This window comes from Vulpes lagopus, chromosome 2 (assembly GCF_018345385.1).
Source record: "Vulpes lagopus strain Blue_001 chromosome 2, ASM1834538v1, whole genome shotgun sequence".
NCBI classification, from domain to species: Eukaryota; Metazoa; Chordata; class Mammalia; order Carnivora; family Canidae; genus Vulpes; species Vulpes lagopus.
In genome coordinates, this window is record NC_054825.1 from 4572908 (window position 1) to 4592346 (window position 19439).

At 44.1% G+C, this 19439-nt stretch overlaps 1 long non-coding RNA gene across 1 annotated transcript; it reads left to right on the forward strand.

Moving 5' to 3' along the window:
• Positions 1 to 311: 311 nt before the first annotated feature.
• On the forward strand, positions 312 to 13755 carry LOC121485778. Its single transcript, XR_005986364.1, has 3 exons — positions 312 to 523; positions 10813 to 10867; positions 12848 to 13755. It is a non-coding gene; the product is annotated as an uncharacterized LOC121485778 (long non-coding RNA).
• Positions 13756 to 19439: the final 5684 nt, after the last annotated feature.

Genomic DNA, 19439 nt, shown 5'->3' on the forward strand with positions numbered 1-19439 from the left:
AAGATGGTTAAGGTTGTTGAGAGGAGTGTGTGAGTAGGTGTGTCTGGAAAATTAGTATCTTGGCCAGTCATGATCAGAGGGAGGTTACATCTGTGCAAGGACATCAACTCTTTACCAAACTCCGGCCTGTGGTGGACACTTAGTTAACGTTTGCTAAATGAGTGAATGAAGGAAGAGACAAAAATTAGACTTTAATCCTACCTTTCAGGATCCTCTGGTTAATATCTATCCTCCATCATAGGCCCTACGTAGACAGATCCTCTACCTACAGGGAGCCTAGTTAACACCGCAATCCCGAGCAAAGTCTGAAATACTGACTACAAGGAGAGACTGGATCGTCCAGTAGCCTGAACATGGAGACTCCCAAGCACCCCCTTGGTGTGGAGAGTGTCCAGTGAACCAAGCCTCAGATTCAAAGTGCCCAGACCCGTTGGAATCATTCAATTATATCTCCGTGAAGCAGGCAGGGTGGTTTTTCTGGAGCAGTCTAGGACCCCTGGTCACCTGGAGCAGCACTAGGAGGGTAAGTCTTCCAAGGGTTGATCTCGTTGGGACACCAGGTCCGGGTCCCTTCCCAAAGAAGCTGTTTGCCCTGGAGTCCCTGACCTAATGTGTGAATTCCCCCCAAACCTCACTCTTCAAATCCTGGGGACCGCATTCTGCTGGGCCAGCCTGTCATCTCTTCGGGGTGTGTTCTGTTTTATTATAATGATCACATCCAACACCTTTCTGCGAAATAATCACTTGTTGACTTCCCGCGCCCCCGTTCACGATTCTCTGTAGAGTGAAGCCTAAGGAGTGGTGAGACTCGGGTTATTTTCTGCAGAAACCCTGCTCCTGGTCAACCACCCTCACTCTTGGGGCTCAGATCCCATGGCCCCCGGGGTCCTGCTAAGACATTTGAGAGCTGAGGCCTGGGGTTGGGGAGGTGACACAGGAGGAGCCTGGGGTTTAACCTTACATCTTATGTCACGCTGCTAGCGGGAGCTCATTGCTGCGTCTTTCAGAGATTTTCCGGTCTGCACAGTGGGGTGCGTATCATGTAGAAAATGTTAAAGGAATTATGCTGTGTGCTTACGGAGTCATTACATGGATCTTGGGAGAACCAAGAAATTGACTTTTATCTTCCTTCTTATCCTTCTCTCATCTGTGCAAACCTGAGATGAAAGTGCAGGCAAGTAGAGCCCAGCCCTGGGAAGAGCAGAAGCCGCAGGACATAGAGACCTGGGTGTGATCATAAGGGTTCAAATTAGCTTTTTCCATCAACTCTTCCAGAAATTGACCAAAGCAGAAAAGGACTCATTTTTCAGTTATTTGTAAGAGTCCAACCACACGCTAACTTACTGTGTACCTTTTGCCTTCTTTATATGGACCATTTCAGATTTTTCCAGACTGTTTAGTGAGTAATGGCCATACCACACGGTTTGCTCCACAATTTAACTTCTGAAGGTTTTTGTTCAGTAACCGATTCCATGGAGGTAGAAAAAAAAATATTTTTTTCCTCATCATTTGCTCCTGAGATAATGCAGGTTTTTCAAAGCGGGTTGGGTGAGGGCATTTCTTCACTCTACAAATATTTATTGATGACCAGCTATGTGCTGGGAGCGAGGTTAGGTGGAGACAGCCAGTCCTTGCCACCACTCGTCCTTTGACATGAAGAAGACGCACAGTGTACCAGGTGGTGCTAAGTTTTATGGCAAAAACTCAGAGAAGAGAGTCAGGAGCCTCCCTGAGAAGGTGACAAGTGAGTTTCCATGGTAGATGTCCCCCAACAATGGGTCAAGTTTCCTGTGTTGGGGGAGCCTGGGCATTCAAATTTTGGGTTGGATTAGATAGATGCAGGTCTAGGGCGTAAAACCAATAAAAGGCTAAGGCAAGAAGTGACCCTGCAAACCTCGTTGTCCAGCCCCGTTCAGTCTACTTGTGGGGAAACTGGCCTCCGAAATGTCAACTGACTGGCTGAGTCTCTGCTCAGCTTTGGGACCTGAGCACTATGCCTCCAACGTAGATGCTTCCTTGAGAATCCAGAGTCAACCCACTCCCCATCCGTAGTCACGCAGCCTGCTTATGGAGCGACCCCTGATGGTTACCACTGAACAAAAGGCAAGCAGGCTCACCTGGAAACTGCGCACTGTCTCAGACTCAGAAGGGGCTGGAATTCTGCACCGGAACATGGAGCTGTCTTCCCCGTGGCAGTGAACTCCAAGGGTTGTTAGACAAACCCATTCAGCTTCCACAGAAGGTGTAGTGCCCCCTCCCCTCCACCCCTATGCACTTGTCACGTCCTATGCACTTGTCACGTCAACTCCTACCAGCATGAACCTGCAAGAGGAAGGAGAATTGCAAAAAGAAGAAGGCCTTGCACGCTCCTGTTACACCCGCTTACGAGCCCAAGCATCAGTGGCCAACGGGTGTCCCAACGCCAAAAGGGCTGCCTCTTCTTCTCTCTTTACTTTCAGAATGCAATTCGAGTATTAATTTAATGCTTTCTTTCCATCTGCTTTGAAAAGAGCAGATGCGGAATTTGACGTGGAGAAGTAATTGAGATTCTTCTCCTGGAAACGTTGTGTTCTACAGAGTGGGGAGTCATCAGCGCTCCATCAGGAAGCCCACGGGGCTCCGGGGGGACTGTCACGATCTCTCTCTTTTTTTTTTTTTAAGATTTTATTTATTTATTTATTTATTTATGAGAGACACAGAAAGAGAGAGAGAGAGAGAGAGGCAGAGACACAGGCAGAGGGAGAAGCAGGCTCCATGCTGGGAGCCCGATGTGGGACTCGATCCCGGGACCCCAGGGTCACGCCCTGGGCCAAAGGCAGACACACTAAACTGCTGAGCCACCCAGGGGTCCCTGTCATATCTCTGAGCAAAGTGGAATGTGCACGTCCATCCAACCACCCAGAAGACTCAGGGGTCGAGAGAAGGCACCCTTCCCTTAGCGAGCTCGTACCATCATAGTATTAACTGGAATAATAGAGGGAACCCATCGTACTGGTCCAATCATCTTAATTCCGTATATGTTTTAGACTCCACCTCAGACGATACAAGGAGGACAGGGCAAAACACGAGACCCTCCCTCTCTTTGGGGTTTGTAGTCAGTGCTGGGGGGCCGCGGTCAGGTCGCAGGATAAATAGCTATAGGTCAGCTTGGTAGGTGTGTTATAACCAAGATAAGACACAAACTCCTCCAGGGATACAGAGGAGAGGGGACCAGCCCTGCTGGGCTTGGGGTCAGGGAAGGCTTTTTATTTATTTATTTTTAAGATTCTTATGTATTTATTTGACAGAGAGAAAGAGAGAGGGAGAGAGCACAGGCAGGGGGTGCAGCAGGCACGGGGATGTGCAAGAGCAGGGGTGCGGTCGGAACCACAGGTCATTGCACGTGGCCAGAGCGGCAAGCCCAGGTGGGAGGGTGTGGGGGACCAAGCCTCAAGCGGGCTAGGCCCTTGTGAAGGGCCTTGTGAAGGGCCTTGGGGAGGTGGGGTGGCGCCTGCACAGAGCCCCCTCCCTGAGGCGAAGCGGGTCTCAGGCTCCCTGTGGGTGGGATCAGGAACCTGGAAGCCTGCTGCCCGGACGTGCCCCTTCTCTCCCAGGATCATGGGCTCGTTTCCCCACGTCAGAGCAGACCTACAGCTGCTCCAGAATTGAGTTCTCGCTCCTCTTCCCCGAGGACGCGCGCTGCCCACCAGCCCTCCAGGCCCCGACTGCCAGGCCCGCCCACCGCTGACTGCTGGGATGGTTACCATCGCGGGGGCGGGCCGCCCTCCATCTGCCAACCAGACCCAGCTCAGCAGCTGGGGAAAGTCTGCTCAGCCCAGTGCCCGGGTCCCCACATCATTGTCCCATGCGTCCGCGGCAGTCGGGGCTAATTGGGAGCTGGCGGCCGGGTCAGCTTTGCTGGCCCTGCGATGCCACCGCCACCGGGTCGCTGCAGTAATTTCACAGGAGCAAGAAAGGCCAGCGTGGGGTGGTTTTCACCTTCTCTGCAAAACAACGGAGCCGTTTGAATTTGTCGGGCAGGAGCAGAGGGTGGGCGAAGCTGCAGTAAATGTGACAGGCGGACCCCACTGTGGCATCCTTTATGTGCTGCTGCCTGGGTGGGGGACGGTTAGCAGGAGAATCACATTCTCTTTCCGTCTGCCCCTGCCTCCCTCTGTGATTGCACCTTCCGGGGGGCCAGGCAGTGCCTTAGACCACAAGCAATCCACCCCCGGCCGATCCCTTCCTAGGGAAACCAAATGTGCATGTAGAGTCCCTTAGCGTAACCCTAACTGCAAGTAACTAATGGGGGAAAATGCTTCTTTACACTATTCGGAGAGCATGAGTTTCATGACTAATTTTTTCTTAAAAAGGAATCTTATTAAAAACTTAAAAGTCTAGGGGCACCTGGGTGGCACAGTTGGTTAAGCATCTGCCTTTGGTTTTGGTTCAGTCCTGAGGTGGAGCACTGCATCGGGCTCCATGCTCAGCGGGGAGTCTGCTTGGGATTCTCTCTCTCCCTCTACCTCTGCACCTCCCCCTCTCTTAAACAAATAAATATGTCTTAAAAAATTAGAGTCTATTCAAAAGCACACAGAGGTTGAGCATAAACACTGGCTCAAAAAGACAGGGCTGCTCAGCCAGAAGCGTGTGTGAAAGAGAGAAGTGGCATTTTTAACATGCGCATGGGGAAGAGCAAATTCGGGTAGTGGTACAGATGTCCCCAATAGGTCCATCAGCTCTAGAAAGATTTACTGACACCTGAATATGGCACGATCGCCTAGGATTAAAATAAAGAGGAAGAAAGTATCCCTACCCAGTAGGAGAATAAGCTTTTCTACAGCAGTGTGTTCAGGTCTAAACTATAAATACCACGCAAATAATGGAGCACAGTGTGGGTCACGTGGTGGGCAGTGTCTAGAAGGGGGCTCTGACCGGGCCTGCCGCTGAGACCCAGCCTTCTGTGGTTACTGGGAGACACGTAGACATCGCAGGAAGAAAGGCTCAGGGGGCTGGGGAGGGAGGCTCCAGGGCCTGCTAAGGAGTTTGCAGAGGGAGAGACCAGTGTAGCCAAGGGGGCATGTGGCCGCTGCTGAGCAGAAGTCCTCACCCAGAGACGGCAGCAGGTCCGCAGGCCCCACGCAGAACTGGGGTTCTGTTCCTGCATGCTCTTCCCATCTGCTGGAATCCAGGGTAATGGGTTCCCAGCTCCCTCCTCTCTGAGGAAAGCCGCAAGACAGCAACAGCTACGATCTCATCTCACTGTTCCTGCCTCAGTCCACTTCTGGACTCGGTCCCCCAGATAACCTGGGAAGGAAGGCCATCAGAGCTTCTAGAATGAAAAACCATCCCTTTGACTATGTGACTAACCCAGTGGTCTGAGCGCAACCTCTGGAGGCTGAGGTCCTACCTATGTTCCCCGCCCCCGGGTGACCTTGGGAAGTATCCTTCTGTTCCTGTCCTACTGTATTGACAGTCAACAGCGAGAAGAGTTGCCCCAGCTGTTTAGAATGTCAGTGAGGGCAGGTGCCTTGGTGCTATGTTGGCCAGTGTAAAAATAATATTTACTGTAAATCATTTGGGTTGCTTCATATCTTCTAAACACATTTGAAAAGGAAATCGGGTTCTCTGCTGGATTATAAGAATTGTGTCCCAGATACGCAACTGTGTGGGTCAAACTCTTCTTTATCCCAGGGGCTCTCGGCATATGGCTGGAAGAAAGGAAGTTCTATGGAAATCCCGACTCCAGTGTCATTACAGGAAATCTCAGAGGTTGCATACATAGCCCAACACTTCAGTTTCCAAGGAGACAGTCTGATGAGGAAGTGAAACCATGTTGACCTGAGTCTTTGTCATATCAGAGTTCACACCGAGGGAGTGGGATGCATTTAGGGAGGTTGTTTTGTGTTTTCACTGGAAATGAGACAGCATATTGGTGTTTACCAGGCTGCAGGCTGTGTCAGAAGCTCAACTGCTGTTACCGTGGCAACCAGAGGCCCTCACATCTCTCTGCAACACCACCTTGGCTTTGTCTGAACCATCTTCCAAAGTGTCCAGGGGGTTATTTCCCAGTGGACATTTCAACCTGACATTGTACTTACAGAACATCAGCCAGAGAATGCACACAGAGTATGCATCTTAGATTCAAGAATGCTCAGACTTGGGAATTTTGCCCAAACTGCTTCCCTCCCGCCTCTTCCCCCCCTACCCTCTGCACACACACACACACACACAAAACCCAAAAAGTGATGGTTAGTCAAAAGCCCATGGAAATCTAACTTAGCCACAGGCAGGAGAAAAGGTCAGGACATTTCCAATGAAAAGGCATGAGTTTGGCCCCAGAAAATGAGCAGCCATTTGTCATACATCCTAGATGAAGTCACCTTAAGAAAAAAACCAAGAACCAGCCCAAGTCCTGAAGCCTCTGCCACAGGAGGCAGAAACCCCAAAGGAAAAGCCAGAGCAGCTAGAAGAAGAAAGAGAAAATTTTTAGGCAAATAGTGCACAGATAGAGTCTAAGAGATGGTTTCCATGGTTTCTAACTCTCTGTAGAAGCTCTGGTCTTTAGGAAGACATGGCCTAGGCTTGATACAGGTTGTGTGAAGCATTAATAATGTGACTTTGAAGAGGTAACGTGACCTCTCTGAAACTCAGGTATTTTATTGGAAAAGTGTGGTTTAGGGACGCCTGGGTGGCTCAGTGGTTGAGCATCTGCCTTCAGCTCAGGTCATGATCCTGGAGTCCTGGGATCGAGTCCCACATCAGGCTCCCCACACGGAGCCTGCTTCTCCCTCAGCCTGTGTCTCTACCTCTCTTTCTGTGTCTCTCATGAATAAATAAACAAAATCTTAAAAAAAAAAAAAAAAAGGAAAAGTGTGGCTTATAATTTTAATTCCTGTAGGCGTTTGGGAGGACTGAGTAGCACAGCTCATGTGAGCTCTGGATCCCTACGTGTGACACACAGGAAGTGCTCGGTGACCTCCCTGGCTTTCTTATTCATTGTTTTTTCATTCATTGTTTTTTGAGCATTTCCGGGTGATATGGACACTCAACGGAACGTGTTTCAATTCATGCTTCAAGGAGGTGAAAGCCCAAAGGGGCAGGGTGGTATATAGGTATTCATCTAATGTTGATGCCGTGTGACCGGTCTGAGAGCAGAGAATGGACAAGCTGGCCAACCCTGCTGGAAGAGTTGGGTGAGGCTCCAGAGAGGGTGGCCCCAAAACGATGCCTTACAAAAAGCACTGGAACTTACCAGAAGGAGGCCAGAATGGCACTGGAGCAGAAGGTGGGGCACGCAGGGAGCTTCAGGTGGCCGGATGAGGTTGTGCCCTGGGCAGTCACCCGAAGCCTCCTGGACAGTCTTCTGATCACTGTGCAGGATGTGGCGGGCGGGGGGGGGGGGGCAGGGATGGAGGGTGCTCAGGGACTGCGGACTGTCTTGAGACGATGAGTATAGTTTGTCCAAAAAAATCAACATATGCTAACCACTTGCTTATTTTTAAAATAATACTTTGGTTAAGATATAATTCACATACCATACAAATCATTCATTTAAAGTATGCAGTTTGGGCTGCCTGGGTGGCTCAGTGGTTGAGCATCTGCCTTCAGCTCAGGGCGTGATCCCAGGTCCTGGGATCGAATCCCTCACGGACCCCGCTTTTCCCTCTGCCTGTGTCTCTGGCTCTCTGTGTCTCTCCCGAATAAATAAATAAAATCTTTAAAATAAATAAATAAATAAATAAATAAATAAATAAAAATAAATAAAGTATGCAGCTCAATGGCTTGTAGGTCACACACAGAGTTGTGCAACCATCACCATAGTCAGTTTTAGGATATTGTCATCTCCTCAAAAGGAACCTCCTGTACTCATTAGCAGTGACTTCCCCTTACCTTCCGATCCCCGGCCCTAGGCACCCGCTAATCTATTTTCCCTCTTTATGAATCAACCTGGTCTAGATATTTCATATACGTGGAATCATATAATATGTGGTCCTTTGTGATTGGCTCTTGTCACTTATATCATGTGATTGTTTCAGCAGATGTCACTACTTTATCCCTTTTCGTGGTCGAATTATATTCTATCACATGGACACCCCACACGTGTGTATCCACTAATCAGGTGGGGGATACCGGTTGTGTCAGCCCTTTGGCTATTACGAATCATGTTGGTGGAAGCATTCATGGTCATGTTTCTGTGTGAATCTATGTTTTCGTGTCTCTTGGGTGTGCACATAGGATAGAATTTCCAGGTGGGAGAGTAACTAACTCTGTGTTTCCCCATTTTAGAAACTGTCAGACTGTTCTCCAAATTGGATGCTCCATGTTACAGTGCCACTCCCAGCATGCCAGGTTCCAGTTTTTCTCCCCCCCGCCCCAACCCCATTCTTGCCAAATCTTATTAGGCTTCTTTTTTATTTTCGCTAGCCTACAGGGTGCTGAATGTTGTCTCATTGTGGTTTTGATTTACATCAAAAAAACCTAACTAATGACTCTGAGCATCTTTTCATATGTTTACTGGCCATTTGTACATCTTCTGTGGACACATGTTTATTCGGATCCTTTGCCCATTTTTCACGGGGCTGTCTTTTTACTGTTGAGCTGCAAGTGTTCTTTATATGATCCAGAGACAAGTCCCTTATCAGATACATGGTTTGCAAAATTCTTCTCCCATTCTGTGGGTTCTTTTCAGTGTCCTTTGAAGCAGAAAAGTCTTTTGATGGTGTCTAATTTATCTATTTATTCTTTTGTTGCTTGCTTATGTTTTTGAAGCTGAATTACAAATGGCTTTGAAATTTCAGGTAATCCAGCCCTCTGCGTACTTCTGCTGTACGTAAGTAACTGACCATATTGCCTGGGAGAGAAAAAAAAAGTGCCCAGAGATGTTAGCTATAATAATGGACACGATAATAATATAATAATGGAGACAACAGTATTAATTAATCACAGTTATAATTACTCTACAATATTAGACAAATGGCTTAACTTTCAGTAATGTGGTTTTTCTATCTAGAAATGAATAAGTGAAGAGAAAGCAACTTTCAGTGTGAGTGTGTATTATGAGTTAGGCACTGTGTTAGGTACTTAAAAAGGTGGAAGAGAATCCTGAGGCTCAGAGACATTAAGTACCTTTCCCAAGGTCACACAGTAAATTGTTGAACTGGAGAAAAACTGAATTTGAAGAGATTGGCTTCAATATCTGTGTTTTTCCTGCTATCGATGTAATATATCATCACATGGCATAAAAATGTTTGGGGACAATTTGATAATAATAATATAAATTATTCTTCCAACAACACAGAGGATCAAGTGTTTTGGTAGAAACTTAGAACCAAAAAAAATAAAATAAAATAAAATAAAAAAGAAACTTAGAACAAAACAATCAAATATGTAGTCTAAAAATGTGAGGTTATGCAGTTTCCTTCTTGTCCTTTGCAAGCTGAGACTTGACGGGATGCTGTTTGATTAATGATAAAAATCCACCTATACATTTAAATTCCAGAAAAAAGCAGTCTAGAAGGGCGACCAGCCAAGGTGGTAGGGAGGATGCATGGAGGTCAGGTGAGAATTGCATGATATCAGGGGTGGAAATTCCCCCCAAATGCACAAGGCTTCTAGTACCCCTTTTTGCAGAAGACTTGGCTGGGGGCAGCCTGGATGGACTCTCTCATGCTCCTTTGTCTCTGGTTTCAACTTGGCCCCTTCTCCTCAAGGAATTCATTCTGAGAAGCCATTGCAGTAGTCCCCAGAATAAAAAATAGATTATTTTGAAGCCCTGGCTGAAATTGTATATTGGCAGGAATTGAGTGCTGGAAGACCCTGAGTCTGACTGATTTCCAGAGATAGTCTCTTTTTGAGGTGACGCAATCACCACGCACATTAATTTTGCTGCTGTTGTGTGTCTGGCAGCAGGATTTGAAAGTGTGAAGTATTTGCACAGCTTGAGCAGCAAGGAACATTCATATAGAGTGATTGATTCCCTCTCCGTCTTGGGGTGCTTGCTGTTTTGAGTGATGAAGAAATATCGAAGGCCCCACCACCTCTTTGGAGGGCTCTTTGCCAGGGTGACACAGGCAATCCCTCCAACGTGCCTTGACTTCCGGCCATGCTGCTCTGTCACTGTCCAGTGTGCCTGCCCATCCTTCACCAAGCCAGAGGTGGGAACTGGACACCTAAGGCCACCGCTGGCTGGTGTTCCCCCACCTAGAGGGTGGAGGTGTGTCAGGCTGGGCTGGGACACACTTTCCAGGAAGACCCCAAAGGAGTGATGTCTGGGGCAGAAGCATCGAGTTCCCTGTGTCTCCTGCACCATCTCCCTGGTTCACTGAGGCGTGAGCAAACAGCAGAGTTTTGCTTTTCACGTTTCGTTTCCTGTTGAGTTCATAAACTTCTCTGTGTTTCTGGGGAAGCTGCCAACTCCTCTACTGGAACAACCTGCCTCAGCAATTTTGAGTGTGATTTTAGCCTTTGGACAAAATCCCCAAGAAGAAAAATTTCCCAGGGCTGCCTTTTTCTTCTGAAAAAAATCATCCATTTCTCTGAAAAATCAGCTTCAGGTAAAACAAAACAAAAATAACAATGAAAGTCCCCAAACTGCCATTTTAGATCAATGAATGCCTGTCCCAAGTCCCCAGCTTTCTGAAGGCCACATTGAGGGCTTTACTGAAGGACATCGGGTGGTTCCCTGATGTGCTCAGACAGCCTTGGGCCTGGAGGTCCATGGTGGGATGGGTGGAAGGCATGGCCTCCTGCCCTCTTGCAGGCAAGAGGAAATTTGCTTTTTAAGGAAAAGCAAATATCCGCCACTAAAAAAGCCAATTCCTTTCCTTGCAGGCAAGGAAACCCTACTAACCTAAGCCCTCCTTCCGCTGGGCAGAAGGAACGGCAGGTATGTGACATCCTTGGGCACTTTCCAGTGGGAAGGCTCTGCTCTGCTCCTAGAAAATGAGGTTTCCCCAGGCCCTGTTGGGGACCCACCGTCTCCCCACTCTTTCCATTTCTTCACAGCACTATCCTTAAAGCAGACACATCTGGTGCCATAATCCAAAAACACTTCTTAATCATTGACAATTTATTGTATCAACCAGGTGACATCCTTCAGAGATGAAGACATCTTATAAAGAATATAGTCTAGTTCTCCCGGTTTTAGAAATAATTCTCAGAGAGGTCAACTTTGGTTCCAGTTACACAGCTAGTGGTTGGCAGAGCCAGAACTAGGCTCCATCTCCTGAGCCTCATCCAGAGCTTGCTAAACCAAGACAGACCGTCTCCATGTTATATTTTAAATAGTGGCTGGTGGAGGTATGGCTGGCGAGTGGAGACACATGGTTTGGACCAAGTGGAGTAACTATCAAAGTGGTTGGAAGTGTAGTGCCAGAAGAGAGAAGATGCTTTTATACTAACTAGTCTTCTAGAAACTTCTAGAAGACCTAGAGGTTGAGCATCTGCAGATTCACTTATGATTAAAGGAAAATGTAAGCAAGGAAGACAGCTTATGTTGGAGAGATACATGGCATAGCTGACCTTGTGCACACATATGTTCCGCCTTCCTCAATACCTTGATTCACACAATCATTAAAATGATGGAAGCCTCTTCCTGGGTGGTAGCTGTGAATCTTAAATCATAAAACGAGCACATGGCTTTCAGATCTGAGAGGAAATGCATGCATTGCCATTGCTTCGCAGTTTTTATGGGCACACGAGTTATGGTTTGTGTGCAATTCTTCTCGTGTTTTGACATCTTCTAGAGCAAGGATGTAGATTAGGAGTGTTCTTCGCCTCCTGTCACCTTTTCACACTATTGACTTAGTATGAAAGTTTAAGGAAAAGCAAATATCCGCCACTAAGCATGGAAATGTTCTCAGCAGGAAGGATGTCTAATATCTTTGACTTACAGAGAACATTGTCCGTGACAGCAAGAGACTTCTCCTCTTTGTCCTCCAGATGCCCTAAAAAAAGGCTCAGCCAGAGGAGAGAGCCAGTAAGTGGCAATGAAAAATGAAAGCTTGAAATCCTTCAAAGACAAAAGTACTCTTCATTCTTGACCTAAGTGCTTGTGAGCATCAAATTTCAGTGGAAAGGTATCAGTAAATAACATTTGCTTTGTAGATAAATACTGGGTTAGGAGGCTGAGCAACAACAGCTAGTTCGCTCTGGTTGTATGCAAATTGCTAATGGAAATGCAAGCCAAGGGCTCTGAGTGGTCAAGCAGGGCTAGCATCCCTGGGCAGAGCTGGCCCAGATGGAGTGTGTGTGTGTGTGTGTGTGTGTGTGTGTGTGTGTCAGGGAAGGGGAAGTAGAATTCAAAAGCTATTGTTTCCCTGGAAGATAAGGAGGACCTTCCTCCTCTGCCCTCTTCTATGTCTCTTACTTCCTTGCCACATCCCTTCATCAGACACTACGCAGTATCTCTCCAGGCCAGGCATAAAATAATGACTGCACCATAGTCTATTTGCCAACACAAGTTGGATCTAAACTTGCGTGATATGACAGCAGGATTTGCTTATCACTGCTTGTCATTGAGGCTCTAGACACCAGGCATAGAGCTTCAAGGGTTAGACATTCACCAAACATTTGAGGAAGGAACAAATGGGTTGTGGAGACTTTGGAGGTTTAAAGGGGGACTTTTGTTGTGACCCAGCATCACAGGTAAGTAAAGCAGAGTTTGGGAGTAGAAGACAAGGAACAAAAGCAAAAGGGCAGCACACAATCTGAATAGGCCCCTCCTCACCCCAATTTTAAGATTTTCCAGATCTTCACCAAACTACTTCTGATCATATTTCATTGAGGGAACTTAGTTACAGGGCTACCATATTTTCACGGGATGATAGGAAATATTGGTTTCTTTCTTTTTTTCTTTTTTAACCAGGTATATCTCCAGCACCCTCCCACATAATAATATTGAGATCTTGGGGCAGCCCAGGTGGCTCAGCAGTTTAGCACCGCCTTCAGCCCAGGGCCTGATCCTGGAGTCTCCAGATCAAGTCCTATGTTGGGCTCCCTGCATGGAGCCTGCTTCTCCCTCTGTCTGTGTTTCTGCATCTCTCTCTCTCTCTCTGTGTGACTATCATAAATAAATAAAAATTAAAAAAAAAAAACAAGCATGCACTGAGTGCCTACTCTGGGATGGATGTGTGCTGGGTTCGACGAAAGGAGGACTCTGCCCTAGAAGAGCTAGTCATGGTGTAGGTAGTAATGCAATGAACTGAGGGGTCTGAAAATGGGCTCAGGAAAGCTCCATAAAGTATCTCAGGAGCTTCCAGATGAATGCTAGTAACTCTGCTTTCTTCCGAGGAAGATGGTCCCCCATGATTCCCATGGCTTATCTTGCTATGCTTAATCACCATGTGTAGGTGTTTTCCTGGTACTATGGCCAAAGCTAAGCAAACCAGAAATTGGTGCATGAGCAGGAGGAAATCATACATGGGGGTTTCCTACCAGAACTCTGCAAAATTCAAAGCTTCTCTTTGGGAAGTGGTATGAGAGAGAGGAGGGTAGATGGTGGTTAAGATACAGGCAGGTGGAAGAGTAAGATTGTCTGAAGTTAAAAGTCTTATCCATCTGGCTGTGACCCTTATGAGTGTGTGCATGGCCTAACTGGAAAGTAACCTTTGAAAATTACCTCAAAAATACCTGTACCCTTGGGCAAATCAATCTCTAAATCTCAGTATCCTCATCTGTACAAATGGTGATGATAATACTTTTCTCACAGAGTTGTTGTAAGGATTCAGTAATGTCATAGCATTACAGTGTGTATCATGGCTTCTGACTTACAGAAAGGGCTGAGTAAAGGATAACTTGACTTAAATAGGAATGCTCATGGAATAAGAAGGTCATATGAACTCATGTGATGTCTGGTGATGCTGAGCAACTCACTGCTTGGGATATGTGCTGAGTCTGATGTACGTTTCAGTCCTAGACACAAGAGATTCTGGACAAGATGAATAGCTGAAGAGGACATAGAATATTTCCCATCTTCCAATGTTCCTATAAAATATTGCAGCAAAATTCTACTTTGTGATTATTTTGGATCAGAAAATGAATGCACGGATTAGTTTTAAACAACTAAAATCATGTCAAATGGGAAGAATGTGTAGTACAATAAAAAATTTATGGTTGAAATGAAGTACTAAGAAGTCTTTTACAACAATAAATGTATATTGTATAATAAGGCTATAACTGCCATAAATTTTATATACCAAATAATCTGCAATATTATTAGCATCAGCATGCATGTAATATGTAATAATAATAGCACCACTATGCATAAAATATAAACTCCAAGAAATAAGAGAAAAAAGTGGGCAGAAGCATAATAGCAGTGAGAGATTTCTGTAACTTATAACAGCCTAACACAGACCTAGAAGACAAAAAACAGTAGGTGATATGGACATTAAAAACATAATAGATAGCATTACCTAATACATATATCAAACTTTATTCCATTCTATCTATGAATATATCTATTTAGTCCAGTGCTTGTGGGGCACCATGAACAAATGTTGACTGTATCTTAGGCTACAAATAACTTCTCAATAAATTCCTTCCAAAATGTAAAATGGATTCAGACCCTCTGACATAATGAAATATATCTGTAATCTTTTAACAGATAGAAAGCTAAAAAAAAAAAAAACCTCTAGGAAACAATAATAAAATAATTGAAACTTCAGAAAAATTTCTCTATTTCCATTACTGGCCAAGAAATAAAGTGGTCATGTGACTCTCTGCAGATAACAGTATAAGAAATGGGTGAAATAAAATAACCAACTATTTAAAGACGCTGGAAAGCATCCAAAAACAGAAACTAGACAGGTTTAATTTCAAGAGACTACAAATGGAAGAGATAAAAACTGTTTGTGGCTCACTGGAACAAGCATGCTGATCCACCCCAAGGCTATGGCTGTAAGAAATGGTAGTTGGACAAAATATGATCTTACTTCCAGGGAACAGAGTTCAGGGCTGGCTGAGAAAGCAGCTAAAAATTGAAAGTGGAAATGATGGCAATATGAGAACTCAGAAAGAGTAGCCCCAAAGTCAGAATAAACTCCAAAACTCTGGATGATAGCTGAACACACAGATGTAGAGGAAACCCCTTGAAAAGAAATAAGAGGACAAAGGAAAATAGATTCTTGAGCGATACAGTATTCAAAACAGATAAGTGAGTTTGATGTTTTTTTTAAATTTTTAAAGTTTTTTTAAAGAATATATTATCTATTCATTTGACAGAGAGAAAGAGAGAACACAAGCAGGCTCCCTGCTCCACAGGGAAAGACCCATACTCCAGAAGAAAAGCAGTCAATAAAAATAAACTTCAAGCAGAATCATTTGTTAGATTTAGAAAAAAAAGACTTCAAAGGAACTATTATAAGTACATTCAAGAATTAAAAGAAAAATGTTCAAATACTTGGAGAAAATATGCAATCAATGAATGGATTGAGAATCTCAATACAGAAATGAAAACAACAGAAAATATTGGAGCTAATAAGTTCAATATTGAAATAAAAATTCCCTAGCTGGCTGCAACATCCCTTTGGAGATAGCAGAAGGATTAGTAAACTGGACAATGGAGCAATAAAAATGATCTAATCTAACCAGAAAAGAGAATAATATAAGTAGAGAAATTAACAAAACATCTGAGACCTATGGAAAATACGAAGTGGCCCAGCAGATGTGTAACTAGAATCACAGGAAAGAGAGAGAAACAGAAAATAGTCTCTTTGAGGAAAGAATGCTCTAAGTTTGGTGTAAAACAATATTTTACAAATTCAAGGATTTTAACAAACCTCCAAAAGTATAAACACAAAGAAATTGCTCCTAACCGTGCCATAGACAAATCGCTGGAAGCCAAAGATAAAGGAACAATCTTGAAAACATGCAGAAATGAAGAAACACATCACATACAGAGGGACAATGGCAAGATTGACAGCTGACTTCTCATTCAAAACCATGGAAATAAAAGATCAGAATAGCCTATTCAAAATGCTTAATAACAAAAATCACAAACTCTGTCAACTAAGAATTTGATACCCATTGAACTTATCCTTTAAAAATGAAGACAAGATAAAAACATTTCCAGATAAACAAGAATAGAGAGTACATCAAACATGTTAACAAAAAACGCCTAAGAGGCAGCTGTGTGGTGCAGTGGGTTAAGTGTCTGCCTTTGGCTCAGGTCATGATCCTGGGGTCCTGGGATCAAGTCCCATGTCCAGCTCCCTGCCCAGCAGGGAGTCTGCTTTTCCCTCTCCCTCTTCCCCTCCCTCCCTGCTTATGTGCATGCTCACACTCTCTCTCTCAAATAAATAAATAAAATCTTTTCAAAAACACTCTAAAAAATGCCTAAGAAAGTTTTTCAGAGTGAAGAGAAAGAGCACAAATAACTTGGATTTATTAGAGGAATAGATAGTACCAGAAAGGTTATATACATGGGCAAATATAAGTATTATTCATGTACTGTCTCTCTTAACTTTCTTAAAAGACATGTGACTTCTTAAAGGAAATACATTAATATTGTATTGATGGGTTTATCATATCTATAGAGGTAATCTATAACAATATCACTGAGAATGCATGTGAGGATAAACAAAAATATATTCTTTTAAGTTTCCTAAAACAAATCAATATTAACTCTCAGTAGCTTGATGCAAGACTAAGATGTATGAGGTAGTTCTTAGAGTAACCAATAAAACATAATACAAAGACATAGCTATAAAGCCACAAACTGAATAAAAACAGAATATTAAAATCTCTAATTAACACACACGCACACATACACACATTGGGGAGAATGAAGAACATATGGGAAATGAACAGATGAGATAAAAAACAAATAGTAAAATGGAGATCTTAAAACATTATCAATAATTAAATTAAAGGCAAATGGATTGAATGCTTTTATCAAAGTGCAGGTCAGGGACCAACTATATAACATACATATTACAAGATAAACACTTTGAGTACATTCAGTACAGATTGAGAATTAAATACTAAATAGACATGTTCTATGAAAACTTTCAGCAGAAGCAGCTGCATTAATATCACACAAAATGGATTTAAAGACAAAGAATATGACTATGAAGAATGATATTTTGTATATCAGGACAATATAAGCTTATTTTTTTGCCACGCAGAAACATTTTAGGTGACATTAAATTTATCAATCTTTTTCCTTATTGGTTCCGGATTTCGAATTTTCCCCACTCAACCTATATCACACTGCGTAGACAAAATCACTCATGTTTTTTGTCTTGTACTTACACGGTTTCATTTTTTTTATTCATTTTCACAGACATTTAAGCACATCGAATACTCAGGAGACATTTTTGCCTCAAAATGTACTAAAGATCTTGATTCATTGTAACTGAATTAAACTGACACTCGATCATTAAGACTGTATTTTCAGTTGATCTTCTTGTGCATTTAATTGGTAAATAATCAGCATGAAATTTGGTAGGGGGCATAAAAGGAAAACTCTGCAAATACGCTCTCTTTTCGCCATCAAAAGGGTGGGAAATTTCACAAGCATGAAATAACTCCAGCTCCTCACAGCTTTCTGATTGGGTTACTTTAAAGTCAGCAGGAAGCTGCTAGGGCATGGTTTGGACATGGATCACTTCTGGAAAAGACAGAGCTGTGATTTGGGTTTCCCAGCATGATCATGGTCATTGTGTCCCTCTTTGTTATTAGCAGCTCTGAGAGTGTCTCTCGTAACTGTCCAGCCCGGGTGATGTGTGGCTCTGTGCTAAGCCCAGTCTGAAAGCATGAAGACGGGTCAGGTTATACAGTGGTAATGAGACAGGCAGACACACCAGTAGGGGGTGAGGAATCTCTGCAGAGGCGTGCTTGATTCCAAGGGCTTCCCATGCCTGCCTTTGCACCACTATAATTTATTAATGGCTTTAGCAGGATCCTGGTTAAGTTTCTAGAGTCAACAGTGTTTGTCTTTTCAGAGAAGCTTTTTCTAGAATTAGGATACATACATATATGTTGCACATATACGTATTTTGTCTTCTGTCTTTCTTGGCTCATAAGTCAAGATTTACTGCCATGTTGTTTCTTTTGAAAACTAGGCTGATTTAGATACTCACAGTTATTACCAAACGCTATGTAGAAGTGGTATGTATAAGCCTATTTGTAATGTATGTATACATAACAACATATGTATAAATAACATATGTATTAACCACTGCTCCTATAATTTGTAAGTGTTGGAACATGTAAGGATCTTGAGGTGTGGCAAGCACCAAACTCACCACCAAAGTGGTTTTCCTGGAGTATCTTCCAGTTATACAATGCTTTAGCAGATTAGTACATGGATGTCCACCCTAGTGATTACACTGGACTCTGCTTATGGTTCATATTTAGGAAGTAGGCCTCCCAGGTGGTGAGAAGGGCCCAGGAGTTGTCCTCTAGCTTAGATCTAAGTCCTGGTATGGCCTCATTCCTGCTAAATGGTCAGGTAGGGACCAGCTGTTGAGACTATTAGCCTCGACTCCCTCAAATGAAAAATCATGATGAATATAATCTACCTCACTTAGAGGCTGTTTGTGGGGCTCAGATGTATCGTTTATGAACCATGGACAAACTGATCTAGTGAGGACTCAAACCAGACTGTTTGAGTCCAGATCCCTGCTCTATACTTAGGTGTTATGTCATTTGGAGCAAGTTACTCAACCCTTCTCATGCCTCAGTATCATCATCTATATGGAATCAATAAGTCCTACTTCATAGGGTGGGAGGGTTACACAAATTAGAAAAAAAAATAAAAGAATGAAGTCTGGCACCCTGTATGTTAGCTACAATTATTACAAATGGAGGAAGTTTCAGAGACAGTCTGGAACTGCAAGATAAAGAATGACCCTACACTGTGCCTCCACCAGGTGCCAAGCATTTCCCAAGGACTTTATGTCTGGTTCCCCGTTCAGTTCTCACAAAAAGTTTGCCAGGTAGCATGTCCGTAAAGGGGGAGTGAGAAACCAGGGAGCTTATGAACTCAACAACTGCCTCAACGTCATCCTTATGGTAAACACAGAGTCATTGTAGGAAGTCAAGGCTCACACTCTCCACTCTACCATAATTGTTTCCAAAAGCAAGTAAGCACACCACTTCCACACAATGCCCTCCTCACCAGGCCAGCCTCTCTTTTTTTGTTGTTGTTTTTTTTTGTTTTGTTTTGTTTTGTTTGTTTGTTTGTTTTTTTCAGGCCAGCCTCTCTTATTACCGTAAGTACCCACTCCTTTGCTAGTTTGCCCTCCAGTCAAGTCCTAACTGCAGGGAGGAGTTGGCCCCTGCTTTGCCTTCCAGCCTCCTCGTGCTGCTCCCAAGCTGGGGGCCATGCCAAACTGGCCTTTCACTTCCCTGAAACATGCCAACTTCTCTCTCACCTCCAAACCTTTGTGTGCCCCCGCTGCCTGAACTATTCTTATATTCTTGTTCAATTTTTGGTTGGTTGGTTGGTTGGT